This window comes from Aegilops tauschii, chromosome 1, assembly GCF_002575655.3.
Source record: "Aegilops tauschii subsp. strangulata cultivar AL8/78 chromosome 1, Aet v6.0, whole genome shotgun sequence".
NCBI classification, from domain to species: domain Eukaryota; kingdom Viridiplantae; phylum Streptophyta; class Magnoliopsida; order Poales; family Poaceae; genus Aegilops; species Aegilops tauschii.
The window spans coordinates 104,591,738-104,619,736 of record NC_053035.3 but is presented as its reverse complement, the minus strand read 5'-3'; the positions used below and the strand labels follow the sequence as shown (position 1 = coordinate 104,619,736).

Genomic DNA, 27,999 nt, shown 5'->3' with positions numbered 1-27,999 from the left:
AAGAAGGGCCTAGTATGGAGAGTTGGCAACGGCAGAAGTATTCGAGTTTGGCGAGATAACTGGATCCCTAGGCCTTTTTCTTATAAACCAATCTCTCCGTAGGGAAGATGTCGTGTTCGGTTCGTGTCTGACTTGTTAAACCAGAACGGATCGTGGAACTTTGAGCTATTGAATGCTTACTTTGTTGATGCGGATGTACAAGAAATAGCGAAGATCATAGCATCCCCGAGGTTGGAGGACGATGTGATAGCATGGGGCCCAGGTAAATATGGTATATTTACTGTTAAGTCGGCCTATAATCTGGCCTTTGAGGAGGCACACCGGGCCACTGATGCATCCTCCAGTTCGTCACCGTCAGGACAGAGGAAGTGTTGGGATTTTGTTTGGAAAAGCTGGGCGCCGCCTTCAGTTCGTAACTTTGCATGGAGGCTAGCCACTAATTCACTCCCTACTTGGCAGCAGAAGCATAAAATTGGCCTCGAAGTTGGCAGCAGGTGTCCGGTTTGTGGGATGGAGGAGGAAGACAACTTTCTTTCGTTAACTATCAGTTTGGACGGGACCTGTACCTCGCCATGTCCAAAGTATGGGCGATCCCGGAGTTGGATTCCATACGCCACAACGGGAAGGAGTGGCTGCTCCATGTTCTAGCACCATTGAATGCGTGGGGCGGATGATGGTCTTGATGATATTTTGGAGAAGCTGGTTTATCCGGAATGAAGTGGTGCATTGCAAGCCTGCACCACATATGGAGGCTTCAGTACGGTTCTTGCGAAGCTATGTGGACTCCCTGATCGGAATCAAGTTATTCCCGCATGCAGATCCAGCAAAAGGCAAGTCTCCTATAGTGTATGAAAAACCAATGCCATCTAGAAGTGTCATTACTGTGTCAGAGGAGAGAAGATGGAAGCCGCCGGAGTTGGGGTGGAACAAACTGAACACTGACGGGTCCTTTGATTCGTCTGGTCATGCTGGGGCGGGAATGATTTTACGAGACCACCGCGGGATCATTAATTTCTCGGCATGCAGGACCTTGTACTCCTGTAGAGATGCCTTGGAGGCGGAGCTTTGCGCATGCATGGAAGGGCTATCGTTGGCGATTCAACGGAGCGATCTTCCTATAGTGCTGGAAATGGATTCTCTTGAGGCCGTGGCCATGATCTCATGTGACATCGTCGACCGCTCCGTCTACGCTTCCATCGTGAAGGAGATTAAGCACTTATTATCCCTTAGATAGACTTGTATCTCTCATATTGTTACATCTCAGGATAAGGCTAGTGATATATTAGCAGGGTTTGCTAGAACCCAAGGTAGGACCATGACCTGGCTAGGGGCTGGTCCGGTTGAGTTGATGGAGATTGCTTGTCTTGATTGTAAGGACATCTTGATTGAGTAATGCAAGTTATTTATCCCGCAAAAAAAAAAGATGACAGAATTGGAAATTGTTGTCCTGTCTAGGAAATGTCATGGTGATAAGCAAGTGTCAGTGGAATTCGGCTTGGGTGGCAGAATTCCTACGACAGACTAATCAGAGCAAGTGTCACCTGCTTGACATGCAAGCCTATGACAGAATTTTCTGAGAATGGCTAATCAGCCGAGAAATATGCATAAACAGTTCATCCGCTATAGCTCAAAAGCTGCAAAGATGATCAAAATCATTTGCTCAGACTAATCAGCCAGGAAATATGCATAAAAAAATTATCACCCGACAAAAAAAATCATAGCATTGTTAGAGGCTAATTAAATTTTTTTCCGGGGAAAATCATTTTCTCACAAACTTTGAATATTATACTAAGACCAGAAGATCTATTCTTACACATAATCAAAGTGGAAACAGTTTAGTAGTCAAGTTCCTCGATGGTGAGAGCTGCCGGATGCTGGAACGTGAGGTGTTGGTCTCCCGAGCAGACTAGAGAAAGGGGTAACAAAAGTCGTTGGTACTGTTGGTGGTTGGAAGCCTGCACGAACAAAGCCGCCGGTTCTATTGTTCGACTCGAGGTTCCCCGGCCAAATTTAGCGTGGAGCAAGTCTCGCAAGCGCCGGCGGCCACGAGAGCAGCCTCGGCTCCGACCGATCGCCGCCAGCAGTAGGCCGACCTCCGGCGGCTGGCAAGCAAACCAGTAAGCGCCCACCTCTTGTGTTCTTGCTCGGTCCGTCGAGCCTGTGTGGCGTGTGCCAATTTTTGTGGTGATTTCTTTTGCTTGATCAATCTTTTTGGTGGTAGTTTGTGATTACTGATGCTTCAAAAAAATTCAGTGAGCCAGCAAGCTGGCGAGATGGCAGAGTCAGAGGCGCGGATCACCACTATGGGTTCTTCGGCCTTCCGGTTCAGAGTAGACTACGAGCAAAGCAAGAAGATTCCCGTCGGCAAGGCCATCCACTCCGACGTCGTCTCCGCCGGGGGACACCACTGGAGGATTGAGTTCTTCCCGCGTGGCCAGACTGAGGCCGACAAGGGCGAGTACGTCTCCATGCATCTTCTTCAGGCACATGAGCAAAACCACCAGAAGGATCAGAGCCGTCATCGAGGCCTTCGTCATTGGCAGCAACGGTAATCCATCTACGCCGGACATACTGCAGAGGACATTTCAAACCTTTGAAATCAACGGAGATAAAGGCCGCCATGACTCCTGGGGATGGAATCGGTTTGCCAAGGGAACCATTCTGGAGAAAAAATTCTTAGCAGAGAGGCACGTCACGTTTGTATGCGCCATCATACTCATTGATGACAAACCTGCTATTCTTGTCCCGCCTTCAGATATAGGGGCTCATCTTGGCCGCCTGCTTGATCATACTGACGGGACAGATGTGTCATTCATCGTTGGCGATGAGACAGTCCATGCTCACTGGGCGGTGCTTGCTGCCCGCTCACCGGTCTTCAGAGCACAGCTCTTCGGTTCCATGTCTGAGGCCACAATGTCATCCATCAGGCTGCACGATATCACGCCTGCAACGTTCAAAGTTATGCTTGGGTTCATATACATGGATGAATTGCCTGGAGAAGACGAGTCCGATGACTATTCCACTGAGATGCTCCAGAATCTACTCGCCGCGGCCGATCTATATGCACTTGATCGGCTGAAGGTTATTTGTGCCCAGAAGTTATGGAATACAGTTTCAGTAGATACAGTTGCAACTATGTTAGCTTGTGCCGAAACCTATAACTGTCAGGAACTGAAGAACAACTGCATTGACTTCTTCGCGGTGGAAGCAAATTTGAAGGAGGCCATGTTCACTGATGGTTATGCCTTGTTGCTTCTAAAATTCCCATCGATTACCGCTGAGCTCAAAAGGAGGGTTCGGGCATAAACACGTGTATACTTCAGGTGTTCTAGCATAGTTTAGTATGGTGTTTTCGATTTGGTGAGTGGTATCTGACATCTTGTGAAGCATATAATCTGTATTTGCTGAGGAGGGAGCCTGGAAGCTTGATATTGTAGAATCTTGATCCCGAAGTGTTGGGCTTAGTTGCTATCCAGTATTGATACCGATAAATCATATAATTGCCAAATTAGCAACTCATTTCTCTGTTTTTCTTTTTGTTGTACATGTTAATGTATTCAGCTTTGCATGTTTGTGCACAACTCTCCAGCTATATGTAATGTTAACTCCATGGTGCTATATGATCAATACGTCATCCATCAGGCTACACGACATCGAACCTGCAAGATTATGCTTAGGTTCATTTACGCAGATGATGCCTGGAGAAAACGAGCTTCGGGACTCTTCCGCTGAGATGTTTCAGGATCTACTCGTTGCGGCTGATTGGTATGCACTGGACCAACTAAAGATTAGGACCCCGATAACACGCGCACGTTCGGTACCGCAGGGGGCCGGTCCGAACGACTTGTTCGGAGTGGGAGTCCCTCGAGCCGAACAAAACTGTTCGGAAGGATCCCTTAACCCCCGAACTACCACGTGGCGAAACCCCCCTCTTGGTCCACGCGGCTTCTCCCCTCGACCCCCGATCCAAAAATGCCCTGCGTCTCCCACCTCCACCCCCGATCCCCACCATAGTTCCCCTTCCCCTTCATAGATATCTATGGAATTTGCCATGGCAAGATCTGAGGAACCCTACAGAAGCTGAGCTACTTGAAGTGAAATCAGGTGAATTTTGCTTGCCGCACACCACCTCCTCACCTCCCCCCTCCCCCCTCCTCCTATTTCCCCCCTCTCTGATCTAGCCATTCTTGCCAAGGCAAGATCTGAGGGACCTTACAGAAAGCTATGAACCCTACAATAAAAGTACCACGCATATGGCAACTTAGCAGTCATGAAAAAAGAACCTGTACTTGCCATGAATTTTGTTTTTTCAGCTCTTGCCATGAGTTGTGTGCTGATCTTGCCATCCTCAGATCTGCCATGAGATTTGTGCTGATCTTGCCATGCTCAGATCTATTTGGATGGCAAGAACAAGAAAAAAAAGTGTGGTAGTTTGATGAATTGTGAATTCTTGCCATCCCATATTGTTCTTACCATATAATTGTTGTTACTGACGACACTTTGAAAGGATCGATATAGTTGACTAGAGGGGGGTGAATAGGCAACTAACAATTTTTAGCTTTTCTTTACCAAATTAAACTTTGCATCAAAATAGGTTGTCTAGATATGCAACTAAGTGAGCAACCTATATGATGCAATGACAACAAGCACGCAAGCAAATAAGAGATATAGCACGAGTAAACTTGCGAAGCTAAAGGGACGAGATAACCAAGAGTGAAGCCGGTGAAGACGAGGATGTGTTACCGAAGTTCCTTCCTTTTGAGGGGAAGTATGTCTCCGTTGGAGCGGTGTGGAGGCACAATGCTCCCCAAGAAGCCACTAGGGCCACCGTATTCTCCTCACGCCCTCACACAATGCGAGATGCCGTGATTCCACTATTGGTGCCCTTGAAGGTGGCAACCGGACCTTTACAAACAAGGTTGGGGCAATCTCCACAACTTAATTGGAGGCTCCCAACGACACCACAAAGCTTCACCACAATGGACTATGGCTCCGCGGTGACCTCAACCGTCTAGGGTGCTCAAACACCCAAGAGTAACAAGACCCGCTAGGGATAAGTGGGGGGAATCAAATTTCTCTTGGTGGAAGTGTAGATCGGGGCCTTCTCAACCAATCCCGAGCAAATCAACAAGTTTGATTGGCTAGGGAGAGAGATCGGGCGAAAATGGAGCTTGGAGCAACAATGGAGCTTTTGGGGGAAGAGGTGAGTCAACTTTGGGGAAGAAGACCCCCTTTTATAGTGGGGGAAGCAATCCAACCGTTACCCCGCACTTCAGCCCCGCAGAGAGCGGTACTACCGCTTGGCCAGCGGTACTACAGCTTAGCCAGCGGTACTACCGTTCCCTCTCGCGGTAATGCAGCTGGGCCCAGAGCGGTACTACCGCGGTGGTCAGGGCGGTACTACCGCACATGAGCGGTACTACCCCCTCACTGCCGCGACAAGTAAGGTAAAACCCGACACGGAAAAAGACCTCTCGAATCGAGGCGGTACTAGCACGAAGCCGCAGCGGTACTACGACTGGGGGCTACAGCGGTACTACCGCTGTGGAGCGGTACTGCCGCTTGTAGCACCCAAGCGGTACTACCGCTCCGGCCCGCGGTACTACCGCTGGGACCAGAGAGGGCACACTGAGAGAGGGGAACGAGCTCATCAACGAAGCGGAAAGGCTCAGAGGGTGTGCAAAGGAAGTGTACGTGATGATTCCACCCTAGCCTTTCCAAAGCGGACCTCCTCTTGATAGTACGGTGATCCCTACGAAACTAGTCCACCAAACTAATTCGAAAGTACTACACCGTCTTCGCTTCAAACTCCGAGGGGAGGGAATCGTCTCGTGCCAAAGGATGAATCTCTGAAAAACTCAATGCACACGATTAGTCCGCAAAAGCATTGTCATCAATCACCAAAATATCTTAGGGATAAATATGCCCTTACAATCTCCCCCTTTTTGGTGGATTGATGACAATACGGGATTTGCACAAACGGGAAAAGACAAAGGACATAACCAAGCCCCCAAATCTCTAAAATATAGACGGGCTCCCCCTAGATGTGTGCCATCAAGATAAGTGCTTTGGACTGCACGACACACATACTAGGATCAACACTCCCCCTGTATTTTAGAGACCAACAACCTAAGCGTGATTCAAGAGAGCAGGATATATAACATAATAAGCATGCAACTCATGAGATACCAAAAGACTAGAGACATAGATAAAGATATGATAAGGATAAGGTAGTATATGTCTCACACCATATGACTGGAACTTAGGTCTCACGGAACACAAAACCAAACAAAGCACAAGGTAGCAAACACAACGAAAGCACAAAGACAAAGACACACTCGCAACACAACGACGCAAATCCCTAAACTCTCTCCCCCTTTGGCATCGAGACACCAAAAGGGGCAAAGAGCTAACCTACGGCTCCAGGTGAGAGCATGCTGAGGATCTCGAACATCAGGACTCTGCGTGATCATCTGCACCACCATCCTCGGCCGGAAACTGCTCGGCATCTGAATCGGTCCACGGACAATGCTGCTGGATCCACTCCTCCTCCTCGGTGATCTGACCCTCAGAGCCGCTGGTGACTGTCGCACCCAATTGACGCATAAGCTCCTTGTGACGTCCCCTTGCCTTCTTCTCAGCCACATGAGTCATGTACTGACCGTGAGACTCCATGCAGAACAACTTCTTCATCTTGTGTTTGAGCTTCTTTGCCCAAGAGGGCTCTGCCACAGAAGGCTCTGTCCCAGAAGGCACATAATCCTCATCGTCATCATCGGCCTCATCCTCGCCCTCGGTCTCCATGGCAGCAGCAGAAGACGGAACCCCAGATGTAGGAACGGAGGTGCCCCAATTATCCTTCTTCCTCAGATGCTTGATCTCATGAGAAACCAGCTCTCCAGTTTCCAGCTGCTCCACGGGAAAGGAACGTCTCCAGGCCTTCTCAATGAGCAACATGATGAATGGACCATAGATCGGGCACTTGCGCTCAGAAATGGCAGTGAGAAGTTCAGACCACATAACATGAGAGATGTCCAGGGACTCGCCAGTGTTTGCTTCCTTCTCACGCTGGCAGAAGAGAAGCATATCCACGAGATAGGAGTGAACCATATCCAGATTCCTGATGCGAGGAAAGAGGGTCTCTCAAAAGACACGATGAAGGATGTCCAGGTAGGCAGACAACTCATAGGTCTCCTTCTTAGTCACAGGGTGAACCTTCACAGTGCAGTAGGGCCAGAGGGCTTGCTTGTGAGTGGAGTTGACGTTGTGGTGAGGGCGAAAGCCAACAGGAGTCTCAAGCCCGTGATCTTCCACATGAAGTAACTCCATGAAGGCCTTCCACTTGACAGACAGTAACTTGCCATTTGTCATCCAGGTCAGAGTCCTTTCTTCATCAGTTCCAAGATGGACAGTAGCAAAGAACTGAGCCACCAAATCTGCATCAAAATCCTTGTTGAACTGCATGATTCTGAGAATGTTGAGCTGAGTACACATCTGAAGAGCTTCACCAAAGTATTCGGGATCCTTCTCCATGGCATCCGTGTCGATGGAGCGAACATTAACAAAGAGATTCTTCTTGGCCTTGATCACATCAAAGTAGATGGCAAACTGAAAGCGGTTCCAGAACGGGCGGTTGACCAAACTAGGTTCTTGGTCTTCCGCATAGGGGTTGCGGCGACGCTTTGCCCAGAACTCCTTTGCAGACATCTCAGTCACAGTCTTGGCCCTTGGCTTCGGCCTGTTGGCAAGTTTCTTCTGACGTTGAGGGTTAGCACTTGAGGAAGCACCCACTGGCGGCGGTGGAGCACTGGAGGAACCACCAGCAGACTCATATGTGCGGTACCGCTTTGACGTTGAACGCCCGGGGTTGACACGGCGGACTTGCTGCTCAGGATGTTCATCACCTGGAACCAAACACACGAACAGAAAACCAACACGAAAGAAAAAGCGTAAGCCTCCAAACAAAACAACATGGATCAAACAAAGGTAGGGAATGATGGAATCTGGCAGACAGCGGTAGTACCGCTGGCCATAAGCGGCAGTACCGCCCAAGCGGTGTTGGGGAACGTAGTAATTTCAAAAAAATTCCTACGCACACGCAAGATCATGGTGATGCATAGCAACGAGAGGGGAGAGTGTTGTCCACGTACCCTCGTAGACTGAAAGCGGAAGCGTTATCACAACGCGGTTGATGTAGTCGTACGTCTTCACGATCCGACCGATCAAGTACCGAACGCACGGCACCTCCGAGTTCAGCACACGTTCAGCTCGATGACGTCCCTCGAACTCCGATCCAGCCGAGTGTTGAGGGAGAGTTTCGTCAGCACGACGGCGTGGTGACGATGATGATGTTCTACCGATGCAGGGCTTCGCCTAAGCTCCGCAACGATATTATCGAGGTGTAATATGGTGGAGGGGGGCACCGCACACGGCTAAAATATCGTATATCAATTGTGTGTCCATGGGGTGCCCCCTGCCCCCGTATATAAAGGAGCAAGGGGGAGGCCGCCGGCCTAGGGAGGAGAGGCGCGCCAGGAGGGGGAGTCCTACTCCCACCGGAAGTAGGACTCCTCCTTTCCTTGTTGGAATAGGAGAAGGGAAGGGAGAAGGAGAAAGAAGGAAGGGGGCACCCCCCTCCCTAGTCCAATTTGGACTAGTCCATGGGGAGGGGTGCGGCCACCCTTTGGGGTCTTTCTCTCCTTTCCCGTATGGCCCATTAAGGCCCAATACGAATTCCCGTAACTCTCCGGTACTCCGAAAAATACCCGAATCACTCGGAACCTTTCCGAAGTCCGAATATAGTCGTCCAATATATCGATCTTTACGTCTCGGCCATTTCGAGACTCCTCGTCGTTTCCCCGATCTCATCCGGGACTCCGAACTCCTTCGGTACATCAACATACATAAACTCATAATAAAACTGTCATCGTAACGTTAAGCGTGCGGACCCTACGGGTTCGAGAACTATGTAGACATGACCGAGACACCTCTCCGGTTAATAACCAATAGCGGAATCTGGATGCTCATATTGGTTCCCACATATTCTACGAAGATCTTTATCAGTCAGACCGCATAACAACATACGTTGTTCCCTTTGTCATCGGTATGTTACTTGCCCGAGATTCGATCGTCGGTATCTCGATACCTAGTTCAATCTCGTTACCGGCAAGTCTCTTTACTCGTTCCGTAATACATCATCCCACAACTAACTCATTAGTCACAATGCTTGCAAGGCTTATAGTGATGTGCATTACCGACTGGGCCCAGAGATACCTCTCCGACAATCGGAGTGACAAATCCTAATCTCGAAATACGCCAACCCAACAAGTACCTTTGGAGACACCTGTAGAGCACCTTTATAATCACCCAATTACGTTGTGACGTTTGGTAGCACACAAAGTGTTCCTCCGGTAAACGGGAGTTGCATAATCTCATAGTCATAGGAACATGTATAAGTCATGAAGAAAGCAATAGCAACATACTAAACGATCGAGTGCTAAGCTAACGGAATGGGTCAAGTCAATCACGTCATTCTCCTAATGAGGTGATCCCGTTAATCAAATGACAACTCATGTCTATGGCTAGGAAACATAACCATCTTTGATTAACGAGCTAGTAAGTAGAGGCATACTAGTGACACTCTGTTTGTCTATGTATTCACACATGTATTATGTTTCCGGTTAATACAATTCTAGCATGAATAATAAACATTTATCATGTATAAGAAAATAAATGATACTTTATTATTGCCTCTAGGGCATATTTCCTTCAAGCGGTAGTACCGTGCAAGACGGGGAACCGGCGGTTCCTACTGCCGTGGTTAGATCCGGCACTACCGGACTGCTAAATTCAAAAATAATCCTACCAAAGCTTAATCCACATAGTCTAGACGCCTTCTCCAAACTACTCAAGCCGAGATTTAGCCAAAAATCTAGAGATGCAACCACTATTGCCCCAAAAACACTAGATCTGAGAACTAGACAAAAAGAGAGAAAGAACGAGGGCAATACCGGCATCCATGGCAAGAGGACGAGGTGGGGATCGACTCCACCGAAGGGAATGGAGAGGGATGGCCTGGAGACGGCGGCCCGCCGGAGCTCTCCCGTGGCGAGGAGTCGCTGGAGAGAGGGAGAGGGACGAAGGGGTGGTGCGAATGGGTATGGGGGAGGAGAAACCTCCCCCTGCCCCGACATAACCCCCTGATCCCGCCCCCCAGCGGTAGTACCGCTCGGGTGGGCGGTAGTACCGCTTGTCAATAAGCGGTAGTACCGCGCACCACCAGCGGTAGTACCGCCCAGCCAATACTCCAAAGACTAGACACAGAGGCTTAGCTCAAAAGAAGAGAGAAACAAACGGCAAGAAAAGAGAGCAAAACACACAGCAACAAAAGCATCAGCACGAGGACAAGAACCACACACCTCTACAAGAGAGGGCGGTGGCCGAGGCCACCTATGTTTGAGTCAATTGGTATGGCACCGCGAAGAATTATCCTTGGGCCCATGACCAAAACTCGTCTTTGAAATACAAGTACCATAAAAAATGGCTAATGTGAAAGAGTTGATCAATTTATGCATAATAAGGGGAGGGAGAGTTCATCAAGAGAACAACACTCCCCCTATGTCCATGCCTACACCTAAACAAGATAACAAGTCGAGTATGGTGGGGAGTGCAAGTGCTCAAGCAACATTGCTCGAATCAATGATATTTAGCTCATGCCTTAACTCGCGAAATCTTGCTTCATCCAACGGCTTCGTGAAAATATCCGCAAGGTTATCATAAGTGTTGACATAGTTGAGTTCGATCTCCCCTCGCCTAATATGATCCCGGATGAAGTGATATCGAATCTCAATATGCTTCGTCTTGAAGTGTTGCACCGGGTTGAGAGAAATCTTGATGGCACTTTCATTGTCACACCAAAGAGGCACTTTGTCACAAATGACACCGTAATCCTTTAAAGTTTGCCTTGTCCATAAGAGTTGTGCACAACAACTCCCGGCCGCCACATACTCCGCTTCGGTGGACGAGAGACACACACAACTTTGCTTTTTAGAAGACCAACTTACCAAAGAGCAACCAAGGAATTGGCACCCTCCGAAAGTGGACTTCCTATCCACTTTGTCTCCCGCCCAATCGGAGTCCGAATACCCTACAAGCTTGAAGTTTGCTCCTCTTGGGTACCATAAGCCAAAGTTTGGGGTATGAGCCAAATATCGAAAGATTCGCTTGACTGCCACAAAGTGGCTTTCCTTAGGTGCGGCTTGAAAACGTGCACAAATTCCCACACTCAACATGATATCCGGTCTAGATGCACAAAAGTAAAGTAATGAACCAATCATGGAGCGATATACCTTTTGATCCACCGCTTAACCATTGGGATCGATTTCAAGTTGGCACTTGGTGGGCATTGGAGTGGACGCCGACTTGACATCATTTAGCTTGAATCTCTTGAGCATGTCTTGAGTTTATTTGGCTTGGTTGATGAAGGTTCCTTCTCTTCTTTGCTTTACTTCAAAACCGAGAAAGAACTTCAACTCTCCCATGGAAGACATCTTGAACTTTGAGGTCATGAGTGCGGCAAATTCCTCATTGAAAGCTTTGTTAGGGGAACCAAAGATAATGTCATCAACATATAGTTGGCACACAAACAACTCCCCTTTGACCTTCTTAGTAAAAAGAGTGGGGTCGATTAGCCCAACTTCAAACCCACGATCTTGTAACAACTCGGTAAGGTGGTCATACCACGCACCTGTGGCTTGTTTAAGCCCATTGAGTGCCTTATCGAGTTGATACACATGATCGGGAAAGTAGGGATCCTCGAACCCGGGGGGTTGCTTGACATACACCAACTCATTAATAGGTCCATTAAGAAAAGCACTCTTCACATCCATTTGTTGCAACTTAAAGTTGTGATGAGAAGCATAAGCAATCAACAAACGAATAGATTCAAGGCGAGCAACGGGAGCAAAGGTTTCACCGTAGTCGATACCCTCGACTTGGGAGTAGCCTTGTGTGTTGGGGAACGTAGCAGAAATTCAAAATTTTCTACGCATCACCAAGATCAATCTATGGAGTACTCTAGCAACGAGGGGAAGGGGAGTGGATCTACATACCCTTGTAGATCGCGATGCGGAAGCGTTGCAAGAACGCGGATGAAGGAGTCGTACTCGTAGCGATTCAGATCGCGGTTGATTCCGATCTAAGCACCGAAGAACGGTGCCTCCGCGTTCAACACACGTGTAGCCCGGTGACGTCTCCCACGCCTTGATCCAGCAAGGAGAGAGGGAGAGGTTGGGGAAGACTCCATCCAGCAGCAGCACGACGGCGTGGTGGTGATGGAGGAGCGTGGCAATCCCACAGGGCTTCGCCAAGCACCGCGGGAGAGGAGGAGGAGGGAGAGGGGTAGGGCTGCACCGAAAGAGAGACGTTCTCATGTGTCTTGGGCAGCCCAAACCTCCCCTATATATAGGGGGGGAGGGGGCTGCGCCCCCCCTCTAGGGTTCCCACCCCAAGAGGAGGCGGCCAGCCCTAGATCCCATCCAAGGGGGGCGGCCAAGGGGAGGAGAGGGGGGGCGCCACTAGGGTGGGCCTTAAGGCCCATCTGGACCTAGGGTTTGCCCCCTCCCACTCTCCCATGCGCCTTGGGCCTTGGTGGGGGGGGGGCGCACCAGCCCACCTGGGGCTGGTCCCCTCCCACACTTGGCCCACGCAGCCTTCTGGGGCTGGTGGCCCCACTTGGTGGACCCCCGGGACCCTCCCGGTGGTCCCGGTACATTACCGATATCACCCGAAACTTTTCCGGTGACCAAAACAGGACTTCCCATATATAAATCTTTACCTCCGGACCATTCCGGAACTCCTCGTGACGTCCGGGATCTCATCCGGGACTCCGAACAACATTCGGTAACCACGTACATACTTTCCCTATAACCCTAGCGTCATCGAACCTTAAGTGTGTAGACCCTACGGGTTCGGGAACCATGCAGACATGACCGAGACGTTCTCCGGTCAATAACCAACAGCGGGATCTGGATACCCATGTTGGCTCCCACATGTTCCATGATGATCTCATCGGATGAACCACGATGTCGGGGATTCAATCAATCCCGTATACAATTCCCTTTGTCTATCGGTATGTTACTTGCCCGAGATTCGATCGTCGGTATCCCGATACCTTGTTCAATCTCGTTACCGGCAAGTCTCTTTACTCGTTCCGTAACTCACATCATCCCGTGATCAACTCCTTGGTCACACTGTGCACATTATGATGATGTCCTACCGAGTGGGCCCAGAGATACCTCTCCGTTTACACGGAGTGACAAATCCCAGTCTCGATTCGTGCCAACCCAACAGACACTTTCGGAGATACCTGTAGTGCACCTTTATAGCCACCCAGTTACGTTGTGACGTTTGGCACACCCAAAGCATTCCTACGGTATCCGGGAGTTGCACAATCTCATGGTCTAAGGAAATGATACTTGACATTAGAAAAGCTCTGAGCAAACGAACTACACGATCTTGTGCTAGGCTTAGGACTGGGTCTTGTCCATCACATCATTCTCCTAATGATGTGATCCCGTTATCAACGACATCCAATGTCCATGGTCAGGAAACCGTAACCATCTATTGATCAACGAGCTAGTCAACTAGAGGCTTACTAGGGACATGGTGTTGTCTACGTATCCACACATGTATCTGAGTTTCCTATCAATACAATTCTAGCATGGATAATAAACGATTATCATGAACAAGGAAATATAATAATAACCTATTTATTATTGCCTCTAGGGCATATTTCCAACAGTCTCCCACTTGCACTAGAGTCAATAATCTAGTCCACATCACCATGTGATTAACACTCATAGGTCACATCACCATGTGACCAACATCCAAAGAGTTTACTAGAGTCAACAATCTAGTTCACATCACTATGTGATTAACACTCAATGAGTTCTGGTTTGATCATGTTATGCTTGTGAGAAAGGTTATTAGTCAACGGGTCTGAACCTTTCAGATCCGTGTGTGCTTTACGAATATCTATGTCATCTTGTGGATGCTACCACGCGCTATTTGGAGCCATAAATAATTGCTCTACTATACGAATCCGGTTTACTACTCAGAGTCATCCGGATTAGTGTCAAAGTTCACATCGCGTAACCCTTTACGACGAACTCCTTTTCACCTCCATAATCGAGAAAATTCCTTAGTCCACTAGATACTAAGGATAAGTTCGACCGCTGTCATGTGATCCATTCCCGGATCACTATTGTACCCCTTGACCAACTCATGGCAAGGCACACTTCATGTGCGGTACACAGCATAGCATACTTTTGAGCCTATGTCTGAAGCATAGGGGACGACCTTCGTCATTTCTCTCTCTTCTGCTGTGGTCAGGTCTTGAGTCTTACTCAATAATCACACCTTGTAACACAGCCAAGAACTCCTTCTTTGCTGATCTATTTTGAACTCTTTCAAAAACATGTCAAGGTGTGCGTTCTTTGAAAGTATCATCGGGCGTCTTGATCTATCTCTATAGATCTTGATGCCCAATATGTAAGCAGCTTTTATCCAGGTCTTCCTTTGAAAAACTCCTTTCAAACAACCCTTTACGCTTTCCAGAAATTTTACATCATTTCGGATCAACAATATGTCATTCACATATACTTATCAGAAATGTTGCAGCGCTCCCACTCACTTTATTGTAAATACAAGTTTCTAACAAACTTTGTATAAACCCAAAAACTTTGATCACTCCATCAAAGCGTATATTCTGACTCCGAGATGCTTACTCTAGTCCATGGAAGGATCGTTGGAGCTAGCATACCTTTTAGCATCCTTAGGATCGACAAAACCTTTCTGATTGTATCACATACAACCTTTCCTTACGAAAACTGGTAAGGAAACTTGTTTTGACATCCAGCTGCCAGATTTCATAAATGCAGCTAATGCTAACATGATTCCGACGGACTTAAGCATCGCTACGGATGAGAAAATCTCATCGTAGTCAACTCCTTGAACTTGTGGAAATACTCTTTGCCACAAGTCGAGCTTCATAGACGGTAACATTACCGTCCACGTCCGTCTTCTTCTCAAAGACCATTTATCTCGGATTTCATGGCTTCTAACCATTTGTCGGAATATGGGCCCACCATCACTTCTCCACAGCTCATAGGTTCATCGTTGTCCAACAACATGACTTCCAAGACAGGATCACGTACCACTCTGAAGTAGCACGCATCCTCGTCGTCCTACGAGGTTTGGTAGTGACTTGATCCGAAGTTTCATGATCACTATCATAAGCTTCCACTTCAATTGGTGTAGGTGCCACAGGAACAACTTCCTGTGCCCTGCTACACCCTAGTTGAAGTGACGGTTCAATAACCTTATCAAGTCTCCACCATCCTCCCACTCAATTCTTTCGAGAGAAACTTTTCCTCGAGAAAGGACTCGTTTCTAGAGGCAATTACTTTTGCTTCCAGATCTGAAATAGGAGGTATGCCCAACTGTTTTGGGTATTCTATGAAGATGCATTTATCCGCTTTGGGTTCGAGCTTATCAGCCTGAAACTTTTTCACATAAGCATTGCAGCCCCAAACTTTTAAGAAACGACAACTTAGGTTTCTCTAAACGGTGTCGTCTCAACGGAATTGCGTGGTGCCCCTTTTAAAGTGAATGCGGTTGTCTCTAATGCCTAACCCATAAACAATAGTGGTAATTCGATAAGAGACATCATGGTATGCACCATATCCAATAGGGTGCAGCTATGATGTCCGGACACACCATCACACTATGGTGTTCCAGGCGGTATTAATTGTGAAACACTTTCCACAATGTCTTAATTGTGTGCCAAACTCGTAACTCAGATACTCATCTCTATGATCATATCACAGACATTTTATCCTCTTGTCACGACGATCTTCAACTTCACTCTGAAATTACTTGAACCTTTCAATAATTCAGACTTGTGTTTCATCAAGTAAATATTCTCAGCATCTACTCAAATCATCTGTGAAGTAAGAACATATCGATATCCACTGCGTGCCTCAGCACTCATTGGACTGCACACATCAAATGTATTACTTCCAATAAGTTGCTCTCTTGTTCCATCTTACTGAAAACGAGGCCTTTCAGTCATCTTGCCCATGTGGTATGATTTGCATGCCTCAAGTGATTCAAAATCAAGTGAGTCCAAACGATCCATCTGCATGGAGTTTCTTCATGCATATATACCAATAGACATGGTTCGCATGTCTCAATCTTTTCAAAAACGACTGAGTCCAAAGATCCATCTACATGGAGCTTCTTCATGCGTTCTATACCAATATGACTCAAATGGCAGTGCCACAAGTATGTGGAACTATCATTACTATTTTATATCTTTTGGCAGGAACATGTGTATCACTACGATCGAGATTCATTTTAGGTGCAAGACCATTGAAGGTATTATTCAAATAAACAGAGTAACCATTATTCTCTTTAAATGAATAACCGTATTGCGATAAACATAATCCAATCATGCTCAACGCAAACACCAAATCTCGATGGTAGAGGGAGCATGCGATGCTTGATCACATCAACCTTGGAACCACTTCCAACACACATCGTCATCTCACCTTTAGCTAGTCTCCGTTTATTCCGCAACTTTTATTTCGAGTTACTAACACTTAGCAACCGAACCGGTATCTAATACCCTGGTGCTGCTAGGAGTACTAGTAAAGTACACATTCATATAACGTATATCCAATATACTTCTGTCGACCTTGCCTGCCTTCTCATCTACCAAGTATCTAGGGTAGTACTGCTTCAGTGACCGTTCCCCTCATTGCAGAAGCACTTAGTCTCGGGTTTGGGTTCAACCTTGGGATTCTTTACTAGAGCAGCAAACGATTTGCTGTTTCATGAAGTATCCCTTTTGCCCTTGCCCTTCTAGAAACTAGTGGTTTTACTAACCATCAACAATTGATGCTCCTTCTTGATTTCTACTTTCGCGGTGTCAAACATCGCGAATAGCTCAAGGATCATCATAACTATCCCTGATATGTTATAGTTCATCACGAAGCTTTACTAGCTTGGTGGCAGTGACTATGGAGAACCATCGCTATCTCATCTGGGAGATTAACTCCCACTCGATTCAAGCGATTGTCGTACTCAGACAATCTGAGCACATGCTCAACGATTGAGCTTTTCTCCCTTAGTTTGCAGGCTTAAGAAATTTGTCAGAGGTCTCATACCTCTTGACGTGGGCACTAGTCTGAAATCCCAATTTCAGTCTTCGGAACATCTCATATGTTCTGCGACGTTTCAAAAACATCTTTGGTGCCACAAGTCTAAACCGTTAGCAATAAGCACTGAACTATCACGTAGTCATCAAAACGTGTATGTCAGATGTTTCGTAACATCTACAGAGGACGCTGAGGTTCAGCACACCGAGCGGTGCATTAAGGACATAAGCCTTCTGTGCAGCAATGAGGACAATCCTCAGTTTACGGACCTAGTCCGCATAATTGCTACTACCAACTTTCAACTAAATTTTCTCTAGGAACATGTCTTAAACAGTAGAACTAAAGCGCAATGACATAATTTGTAAAGACCTTTTGACTATGTTCATGATAATGAAGTTCATCTGATTATTGAACTCCCACTCAGATAGACATCCCTCTAGTCATCTAAGTGATACATGATCCGAGTCAAACTAGGCCGTGTCCGATCATCACGTGAGACGGACTAGTCATCATCGGTGAACATCTCCATGTTGATCGTATCTTCTATACGACTCATGCTCGACCTTTCGGCCTCTTGTGTTCCGAGGCCATGTCTGTACATGCTAGGCTCGTCAAGTCAACCTAAGTGTTTCGCATGTGTTCCGAGGCCATGTCTGTACATGCTAGGCTCGTCAACACCCGTTGTATTCGAACGTTAGAATCTATCACACCCGATCATCACGTGGTGCTTCGAAACAACGAACCTTCGCAACGGTGCACAGTTAGGGGGAACACGTCTCTTGAAATTTTTAGTGAGGGATCATCTTATTTATGCTACCGTCGTTCTAAGTAAATAAGATGCATAACATGATAAACATCACATGCAATCAAATAGTGACATGATATGGCCAATATCATTTTGCTCCTTTGATCTCCATCTTCGGGGCACCATGATCATCTTTGTCACCGGCATGACACCATGATCTCCATCATCATGATCTCCATCATCATGATCTCCATCATTGTGTCTTCATGAATTTGTCACGCCAACGATACTTCTACTTCTATGGCTAACGCGCTTAGCAATAAAGTAAAGTAATTTACATGGCGTTATTCAATGACACGCAGGTCATACAAAAATAAAGACAACTCCTATGGCTCCTGCCGGTTGTCATACTCATCGACATGCAAGTCGTGATTCCTATTACAAGAATATGATCAATCTCATACATCACATATATCATTCATCACATCTTCTGGCCATATCACATCACATAGCACATGCTGCAAAAACAAGTTAGACGTTCTCTAATTGTTGTTGCAAGTTTTTACGTGGCTTGTATAGGTTTCTAGCAAGAACGTTTCTTACCTACGTAAAACCACAACGTGATATGCCAATTTCTATTTACCCTTCATAAGGACCCTTTTCATCGAATCCGTTCCGACTAAAGTGGGAGAGACAGACACCCGCTAGCCACCTTATGCAACTAGTGCATGTCAGTCGGTGGAACCTGTCTCACGTAAGCGTACGTGTAAGGTCGGTCCGGGCCGCTTCATCCCACAATGCCGCCGAAACAAGATAAGACTAGTAGCGGCAAGAAGAATTGGCAACATCGACGCCCACAACTACTTTGTGTTCTACTCGTGCATAGAAACTACGCATAGACCTAGCTCATGATGCCACTGTTGGGGAACGTAGCAGAAATTCAAAATTTTCTACGCATCACCAAGATATTTCTATGGAGTACTCTAGCAACGAGGGGAAGGGGAGTGGATCTACATACCCTTGTAGATCGCGATGCGGAAGCGTTGCAAGAACGCGGATGAAGGAGTCGTACTCGTAGCGATTCAGATCGCGGTTGATTCCGATCTAAGCACCGAAGAACGGTGCCTCCGTGTTCAACACACGTGCAGCCCGGTGACGTCTCCCACGCCTTGATCCAGCAAGGAGAGAGGGAGAGGTTGGGGAAGACTCCATCCAGCAGCAGCACGACGGCGTGGTGGTGATGGAGGAGCGTGGCAATCCCGCAGGGCTTCGCCAAGCACCGCGGGAGAGGAGGAGGAGGGAGAGGGGTAGGGCTGCACCGAAAGAGAGACGTTCTCATGTGTCTTGGGCAGCCCAAACCTCAACTATATATAGGGGGGGAGGGGGCTGCGCCCCCCCTCTAGGGTTCCCACCCCAAGAGGAGGCGGCCAGCCCTAGATCCCATCCAAGGGGGGCGGCCAAGGGGAGGAGAGGGGGGGCGCCACTAGGGTGGGCCTTAAGGCCCATCTGGACCTAGGGTTTGCCCCCTCCCACTCTCCCATGCGCCTTGGGCCTTGGTGGGGGGCGCACCAGCCCACCTGGGGCTGGTCCCCTCCCACACTTGGCCCACGCAGCCTTCTGGGGCTGGTGGCCCCACTTGGTGGACCCCCGGGACCCTCCCGGTGGTCCCGGTACATTACCGATATCACCCGAAACTTTTCCGGTGACCAAAACAGGACTTCCCATATATAAATCTTTACCTCCGGACCATTCCGGAACTCCTCATGACGTCCGGGATCTCATCCGGGACTCCGAACAACATTCGGTAACCACGTACATACTTTCCCTATAACCCTAGCGTCATCGAACCTTAAGTGTGTAGACCCTACGGGTTCGGGAACCATGCAGACATGACCGAGACGTTCTCCGGTCAATAACCAACAGCGGGATCTGGATACCCATGTTGGCTCCCACATGTTCCACGATGATCTCATCGGATGAACCACGATGTCGGGGATTCAATCAACCCCGTATACAATTCCCTTTGTCTATCGGTATGTTACTTGCCCGAGATTCGATCGTCGGTATCCCGATACCTTGTTCAATCTCGTTACCGGCAAGTCTCTTTACTCGTTCCGTAACTCACATCATCCCGTGATCAACTCCTTGGTCACACTGTGCACATTATGATGATGTCCTACCGAGTGGGCCCAGAGATACCTCTCCGTTTACACGGAGTGACAAATCCCAGTCTTGATTCGTGCCAACCCAACAGACACTTTCGGAGATACCTGTAGTGCACCTTTATAGCCACCCAGTTACGTTGTGACGTTTGGCACACCCAAAGCATTCCTACGGTATCCGGGAGTTGCACAATCTCATGGTCTAAGGAAATGATACTTGACATTAGAAAAGCTCTGAGCAAACGAACTACACGATCTTGTGCTAGGCTTAGGATTGGGTCTTGTCCATCACATCATTCTCTTAATGATGTGATCCCGTTATCAACGAGATCCAATGTCCATGGTCAGGAAACCGTAACCATCTATTGATCAACGAGCTAGTCAACTAGAGGCTTACTAGGGACATGGTGTTGTCTACGTATCCACACATGTATCTGAGTTTCCTATCAATACAATTCTAGCATGGATAATAAACGATTATCATGAACAAGGAAATATAATAATAACCTATTTATTATTGCCTCTAGGGCATATTTCCAACATTGTGCCACCAATCGTGCCTTGTTGCGGATGATGGTCCCATGAGCATCTTGCTTGTTCTTGAATATCCACTTCGTTCCAATGACATTGTGGTTCCCCGTTGGCCTTGGCACTAATCTCCACACCTTGTTGTACTCGAAGTTGTTGAGTTCTTCATGCATGGCATTGAGCCAATCTGGATCTTCGAGAGCTTCGTATACCTTTTGGGGTTCCACACAAGAGACAAACGCGTGACGTTCACAATAGTTTGCCAATTGTCTACGAGTGCTTACCCCCTTTTGAATGCTTCCAAGTACATTCTTCATGAGATGACCCTTGGTGGAGAGCTTGGAAGCAATCTTGGCGGCACGACGCTCCAATTCCTCCTCGGAGGTGAGTTGAGGAGCGGTCACTTGATCATCTTGAGCGCCGTCTTGAGCTTGTTCTTGATCTTGAACTTGCTCGGAGGAGAGAACTTGACCTTGGGCATCACTTGGTGTGTCTCCACCGTCTTGATCATGATTTTGCCCTTGGTCTTGTTCATGAGGTTGAGGGCCTTCACTTTGTTCTTCGGAAGCGTGTGGGCCTTGGGTTGGTGATGGCTCCACTTGAGTGGAGCATTGTCCTTCTCCTTCGGCCACAAGGGGTTCCTCAATGGGTAGGATAAAACCAACACCCATTCTTCTTATGGCTTGAGGAGGAATTTCATCACCTACATCACAAGTGCCACTTTGCTCCACTTGGGAGCCGTTATTCTCATCAAACTCCATGTTACACGTCTCCTCAATAAGTCCCGTGGATTTATTGAGGACAAGGTAAGCATGAGAGTTTGTAGCATAACCAACAAATATGCCCTCATATGCTCTAGCCTGAAATTTAGACAATCGAACACCTTTCTTGAGAATGAAACACTTACACCCGAACACCCGAAAGTACTTGAGGTTGGGCTTGTTACCGGTGAGTATCTCATACGGAGTCTTGTTCAAGCCCTTGCGGAGGTAGAGCCGATTGGATGCATGATACGCGGTGTTGATGGCTTCGGCCCAAAAGTTGTATGGAGACTTGAACTCCGCCATCATGGTCCTTGCGGCATCCATCAACGTCCGGTTCTTCCTCTCCGCAACACCGTTTTGTTGAGGGGTGTAAGGTGCGGAACATTGATGCTTGATCCCCTCATCACTAAGAAACTCATCCAAGGTGTAGTGCTCGAACTCGGTGCTGTTGTCACTTCTTATTGTCAAGATCTTTGCATTGTGTTGACGTTGGGCTTCATTTGCAAAGTCAATGACGGTTTGTTGGGTCTCACTCTTCCTCTTGAAGAAATACACCCAAGTGTATCTTGAATAGTCATCCACAATTACCAAGCAATACTTTCTACCCCCAAGACTATCAAAGGATGGAGGCCCAAAGAGATCCAAATGAAGGAGATCCAAAGACCTCTTCAAGTAAATGAGAGTCGTGGGAGGGTGAGCCTTCTCATGAAGCTTTCCTTAGATACAAACACTGCAAGCACGATCTTTAGCAAAACTAACGTTCGTTAGTCCACGGACATGGTCCCCCTTGAGAAGACTTTGCAAAGATCTCATATTGACATGGGCTAAACGGCGATGCCAAAGCCATCCCACGTCAACTTTAGCCATTAGGCATGTCGCGGTCTTAGTGGGTCGCTCCGAAAAGTTAATCACATAGAGACCGTTCTCGACATGCCCAACAAAGGCTACTTTAAGAGTCTTGCTCCACAAGAGGGCCACGGTATCAATATCAAAGAAAGTGGCAAAGCCCATGATAGCAAGTTGATGAACGGAAAGTAAATTGTATGCAAGGGACTCAACTAGCATGACCTTCTCGATCGTGAGATCATGAGAAATGACAACTTTGCCGAGTCCCAATACCTTAGAAGACGAGGCATCACCCCACTCGACATTGGTGGGCATAGATGGAATCTTGTGCACGTCCACCACCAAGTCCTTGCTTCCGGTCATATGATTTGTAGCTCCACTATCGAGCAACCACGATCCCCCACCAAAAGCAAACACCTACAAGAGATCAATGCTTGGTTTTAGGTACCCATTTTGTAATGGGTCCTTTGATGTTAGTAACAAGGGTCTTAGGAACCCAAATGGACCATTCAATATACTCATGAGGAGAACCAACAAATTTGGCATAAACATGCCCATCACTAGCACGACATAACACATAAGAAGGATTAAAGTCGCCGGCTTTGTTGGATGGGGTGGTATTGCCCTTCTTGACACCGTCACCCTTCGCATTGTTCTTCTTATCCTTGGAAGCACCCTCTCCCTCCTTCACAAAAGTTTGCTTGAGAGGAGGAGGTCGTTTGGTCTTGTCATTCTTCTTCTTGTTCTTGGGCTTGGGTGCGAACCCAATCCCTTCCTTGGCCACAACTTCCTTTTGGTTTCTCAAAAGGTCGTTGAGGTTCTTCTCACCTTGTATGCATGACACAAGGCCTTTCTCAAGCTGCTCCTTCAACTTAGCATTCTCCTCAACAAGGTGCACATGCTCACAACAAGGGTTAGTAGCATTTGCATTATCAATTAACACCATATGAGGAAAGGTGGCTTTCTCCTTAGTTAGCTTTACTTGGAGTTGATCATGAGACTCCTTGAGGCTAGCATGAACACCCTTCAAGACTTTGTGAGCCTTGTCGAGAATGTCAAACTCCTCTTTAAGTCTAGCAAGATCAACCCCAAGTTTTGCCTTCTCGGAGTTTAGCACACGAGACACAACAAGAGCATGATCAAGATCTTTCTTTAACTTAGCATGATCATCGTTGTATGACTCCTCAAGAGCCAAACGAAGACCACGTCTTCATCAAGAGCATTGGAAAGATCCAAGATCTAATCGGCATAGTCACGACTATGCCCCTCCATCTTAGAGATGGTATCTTCGTGAGCCTCGATCGTGTCATTGGCTTCACCAAGTTGTTCCAAGAGAGCAACGAAGTGCTTCTTGGATTTACCCTTGAGTTTACCCATAAAGGTCTCAAACTCATTTTCCTCCACATTTGTCCCCTCATGTTCATCAATGCTATCCATCGAAGAAGGATGATTAATGATGGTAGTTTTGATGTTGGGGGTTACCTTGTTGGTGGCTTTAGCCATGAGACACTTGGCGGTGATGTTCTCATTGGGTGAGTCGAAGAGAGACATCCATGGAGTCTTCGCAATGGCAACGGAGGCCATGGCAACCGACTCACCATCTTCATCATCGTCATCATCCTCATTGTACTCTTCTTGTACCACCAATGCCTTGGGAGGAGTCTTCTTGGTGAAGTTGCTCTTGTTGGGGAACGACTTGGCCTTGTCCTTTCTAATGAGCTTGCCACCATTGTCTTCCCTCTTCTCGTAAGGGCACTCCGCAACAAAGTGGCTCACATTGCCACAATTGAAGCAAGTCCTCACTCGTTGCTTGCCCTTTGCGCCACTTGAATTGCTCTTGTTGAAGTTTGGCCTTGTGTTCTTCTTGCTCCAAAATTGCCTTGAAGCAAGAGCCATGTGTTCATGATAGGCATACTTCGTATCTTCGAGGTTGCCCTCCTCTTCTTCCTCTTCATCCTCTTCCTCCATACTAACCTTGGCCTTTAGAGCAAGGTTGGGCTTCTTTACTCTTTGAGAGTGAAGAACCGCATTGTCGGCGGTCTTGTCCAAGATTCTCATAGCAACAAACTCATCCAACACTTCACTTGAGGACAAGGTGTGAAAGTCCGGCCTTTGACGAATTACGGACGACATGGCTTTGTGGTAGGGCATCATTGCCTTGAGGAATTTGCGCTTGATCCAATTGTCATCCGTGTCCTTACTTCCATGATCTCGGAGAGAGACCGCGAGTTTGGTTACTCTCCGAAAAAGCTCACGAGGTTCTTCATCTTCTTTCATTGCAAACTCGTCGGCTTCATCTTGCACTACTTCATAGTTGGAGCGTTGAATGCTTGCGCTTCCCCGATAGAGGGAAACAACTTGGAGCCAAGCATCTTTGGCCACGGTGTAAGGCCGGAGATGAGGAAGATCTTCGGGTGGGATTGCTTATTGGATGATGAAGAGAGCATTCTCATTGAATTGATGATCCATAACTTCTCTAGGAGTGAAGTTACTTCGGTCATGCGGATAAAAACCTTCTTCAATGATTCTCCAAAGGTTAGTGTTCACATGATTTAAATGACGCTTAAAACGATAGACCCAAGAATCAAAATCTACATTCTTCTCAATCTTAGGAGCCGGGTCGGCATGATTTAAATGAGTGGAAGGGAGCGGTCCATCATAGACAGGTGGAGGTTCCACATGGGCAAAGATGCCGGTGCCCTTTTTACCACTAGAAGAAGGAGCTTTCTCGCTAGTAGCTTCCCCTTTGTCGGAGGTAGCATCCGTCACCTTGTTGTCGGGATCACCCACTTTCAACGGTGCGGTGGAAAGCTTAATCCCTTCTAAGTATTTATTAAACATGCTTTCGACCTCGGTAGTCATGGAGGTTTTCAATGTGTCCAACGCCACATTTAATTCCTCACGAGAGACCGCGGTTCCCCCATCTCCCGTAGACGAGACCGGATTCACACCGGAGTGCTCCTCCACACCGTCTACGACGTCAACCATACTCTTCGGACGGTAAAGTCCTTAAAAAGAGACGAGGCTCTGATACCAATTGAAAGGATCGATATAGTTGACTAGAGGGTGAATAGGCAACTAACAATTTTTAGCTTTTCTTTACCAAATTAAACTTTGCATCAAAATAGGTTGTCTAGATATGCAACTAAGTGAGCAACCTATATGATGCAATGACAACAAGCACGTAAGCAAATAAGAGATATAACACGAGTAAACTTGCGAAGGTAAAGGGACGAGATAACCAAGAGTGGAGCCGGTGAAGACGAGGATGTGTTACCGAAGTTCCTTCCTTTTGAGGGGAAGTCTCCGTTGGAGCGGTGTGGAGGCACAATGCTCCCCAAGAAGCCACTAGGGCCACCGTATTCTCCTCACGCCCTCACACAATGCGAGATGCCGTGATTCCACTATTGGTGCCCTTGAAGGCGGCGACCGGACCTTTACAAACAAGGTTGGGGCAATCTCCACAACGTAATTGGAGGCTCCCAATGACACCACAAAGCTTCACCACAATGGACTATGGCTCCGCGGTGACCTCAACTGTCTAGGGTGCTCAAACACCCAAGAGTAACAAGATCCGCTAGGGATAAGTGGGGGGAATCAAATTTCTCTTGGTGGAAGTGTAGATCGGGGTCTTCTCAACCAATCCCGAGCAAATCAACAAGTTTGATTGGCTAGGGAGAGAGATCGGGCGAAAATGGAGCTTGGAGCAACAATGGAGCTTTTGGGGGAAGAGGTGAGTCAACTTTGGGGAAGAAGACCCCCCTTTTATAGTGGGGGAAGCAATCCAACCGTTACCCCGCACTTCAGCCCCGCAGAGAGCGGTACTACCGCTTGGCCAGCGGTACTACCGCTTAGCCAGCGGTACTACCGTTCCCTCTCGCGGTACTGCCGCTGGGCCCAGAGCGGTACTACCGCGGTGGTCAGGGCGGTACTACCGCACACGAGCGGTACTACCCCCTCACTGCCGCGGCAAGTACCGTAAAACCCGACACGGAAAAAGACCCCTTGAATCGAGGCGGTACTAGCACGAAGCCGCAGCAGTACTACGACTGGGGGCTACAGCGGTACTACCGCTGTGGAGCGGTACTGCCGCTTGTAGCACCCAAGCGGTACTACCGCTCCGGCCCGCGGTACTACCGCTGGGACTAGAGAGGGCACACTGAGAGAGGGGAACGAGCTCATCAACGAAGCGGAAAGGCTCGGAGGGTGTGCAAAGGAAGTGTACGTGATGATTCCACCCTAGCCTTTCCAAAGCGGACCTCCTCTTGATAGTACGGTGATCCCTACGAAACTAGTCCACCAAACTAATTCGAAAGTACTACACCGTCTTCGCTTCAAACTCCGAGGGGAGGGAATCGTCTCGTGCCAAAGGGTGAATCTCTGAAAAACTCAATGCACACGATTAGTCTGCAAAAGCATTGTCATCAATCACCAAAATATCTTAGGGATAAATATGCCCTTACACACTTCCTTATCTGTTTTTTGAAACTTTTCATGAGAGGGAGCTAATGTATCAAAAGGGGTTGGTGTAGATGCTGTGTGGGGTTTGAGAAAATTGCCAACCCTGTTAAAGGTACAATGCCATGAGTCTATGAAAACGGGAGGGGGATGGGGGAGCTACCAACCCCTATTGTTTCCATGTATGTGAAAATGTTCTTGCCACCTGATAACTGTTAATGATGAGAAATGCATGATGACAGATGCATGTATGTAGGAAAGGTGTGTACTTAGTTGACGCATTGGTTTGTCGAAAAAAATGACAACCCTGTTACAGTGATGTTCCCATGTGTTTATGAAAACAAAGTCCAAAAAAAGTTAGAAATGAAGAGGAGTTGCCATCCTCAATTGTTGCCATGTAGAAGACAAAGTTCTTGCCATGTGGAGCCTCCTGTTGTTGCCATAAGCTTGTGTGTTACGGGGTTTACTTAATATGGACGAATTTCAAAGGCTCCAGAAGCAATAACACCCATGCTAAAAAATGTGATTTGCTGTTTCAGTTGGAGGTAGATTCTTTTTTTTTCTTTAAAGGAGAGGAGCAAGAATGGATACGGGATGTGGGGGAAATCCCTTGTTCTACGGCTCTATACAAGCACCGTCGTAGAATATATTTTAACAATAACCCCCAAAAGAAAAAGAAAAAGTCATGGAAAATTTCCATCATACAAACAAAATAATTTGCAATGGCAAATTCACAGCAAAAAATGTCATGGTATTTTTACTTAAATTTATATGTAATGTATGCGAAAAATGTCGTGTGTGAAAAAACACAAAAAGTTGAAAAAACCAAAAAAATGAACAAAGAAAAACACCATAACCAGAATCATATTAAAAATTGCATATATTTGACATGGCAAAGCAGTAAAATCTGCCATGTTAATAAAGGTCAAATAAATAGTAAAAATTTGCCATGTCATTAAAAGTAAAAAATTTGCCATGTTAATGAAGGCAAATTAGTCATGGCAAATAAAAAGTAAAACTTGCCATGGCAATAAAAGTTAAAGATTGCCATGCGGATTTAAGTAAATTTGCCATGTTAATAAGGGTCAATTTGCCATCGGCAAATAAAAAGTAAAAACTTGCCATGGCAATAAAAGTTGAATGATGCCATGGCAAATAAAAGTTAAATAATGCCATGGGGATTTAGGTAAATTTGCCATGTTAATAAAGGTCAAATAATTAGTAAAACTTGCCATGGCAATAAAATTTAAATTTGCCATGGGGATTAAGATAAATTT

General features: G+C 47.1%; 1 pseudogene; it reads left to right on the top strand.

The window, feature by feature from the left end:
- The first annotated feature begins 2,143 nt into the window (after positions 1-2,143).
- Positions 2,144-3,505, top strand: LOC109751284 (BTB/POZ and MATH domain-containing protein 1-like; annotated as a pseudogene).
- Positions 3,506-27,999: the final 24,494 nt, after the last annotated feature.